At 37.8% G+C, this 1,247-nt stretch overlaps 1 pseudogene; it reads right to left on the bottom strand.

The window, feature by feature from the left end:
- Positions 1-446: 446 nt before the first annotated feature.
- LOC112129969 (motile sperm domain-containing protein 1-like) lies at positions 447-850 on the bottom strand (annotated as a pseudogene).
- Between the last annotated feature and the right edge of the window lie 397 nt (positions 851-1,247).

Consider the following 1,247-nt stretch of genomic DNA (forward strand, 5'->3'; position numbering starts at 1 on the left):
TTAATAGCCCACAGGGGATATTATAATCTACTTGTTTAATTATATGAACTGTGCCCTATGCGTGGCCTATTGCCAAACACAATCTCTCTCTTCCTTGGAACTAATTAAATGAGAAAGGATATAGGAAAGTCATGGAAACAAAAGAATAGAACTGCCAAACTGTACTAGCTTCATAAAGTATGGTGCCTGCAGTCTCAGATATACTTATGTTTAAATATAGATATATTTAAAAGGCTACAGCAATATCTACCCTCTCCCTACAGCCTAGTCCAGTGAGGGGTTTTCCCTCCTCTCAAAGTCCAGCTCCAGGCTTCTTGTTCTACTTCAGGTACCTGATTATCTAGGTTCAGTTTTGAAGTAGTTGACTATGTTTGAAGTGGTAGATGATTTTTCTAGTAATTATTCTTAGCTGCCTGATTATTTTAAAGTTAATAATGTGTAAGACCTCAAGAGGGCTTTAAAAACAAACCAAAACTACCTGGTTGAAACGACTGCTCAAACAATAAACTTTCAGTTAAATGTTCCTTTATTCTTTTTTCCTCTTCTTCCTTTTGTTGTTCTTTTGCAGATGGGAGAAGAGTAGCAACAACCTCTTTTCTTCCCAAAGCCTTCCTTTGGCTTTGCTTGGCAATTTAGAGATGGAATTTGTCTATTACACCATAGTGACAGGATTGAAAATCTCTACAATGAATCACACTTTGAACTTTAAGGCAAACTCATAGGGATTATACAGTGTCAACACCTGCTTATGTGTTGACTGATCATCTGCATAAAATACAAACTCCGAGGGTAACACGAAAATAGGAAGATTTCCTTCCACTAACTCTGCTTGTCTTTTTTGTTGATGCATTGGCACTGAATCCCCCCTCCCTTGCTGCAGTTTCTGTTTTTATAGTCTCAAATCTATTTTGCACTTTTCTTAGATTCAGTTAAAAACTCCAAAGCATTTTGGCAATCTTGGCAACACCGGCTTCCTTGGAAAGCAGCTGAGACTGCTCCTCAGCTCCTTTGTCAGCATCTCTAGGCTGCACTGCCTGCTGGGATACTGGAGGACTCAAAATGCCTCTAATCAGAAGATTATTTAAAGGTTGTTTCAAAATACGAATTTAGAAAAAGACTAGAAACAAGATAGGAAAGAATGTGTGGCAGTATCTCCTAAAGCTTAACAAATGTAAACACATGACCCATCAATTTGATTACTAAATGTAACACCCCGAGGAAAATCCTTCTTACATCATCAAAACACA

Source organism: Pongo abelii, chromosome 17 (assembly GCF_028885655.2).
Source record: "Pongo abelii isolate AG06213 chromosome 17, NHGRI_mPonAbe1-v2.0_pri, whole genome shotgun sequence".
Classification (NCBI taxonomy): domain Eukaryota; kingdom Metazoa; phylum Chordata; class Mammalia; order Primates; family Hominidae; genus Pongo; species Pongo abelii.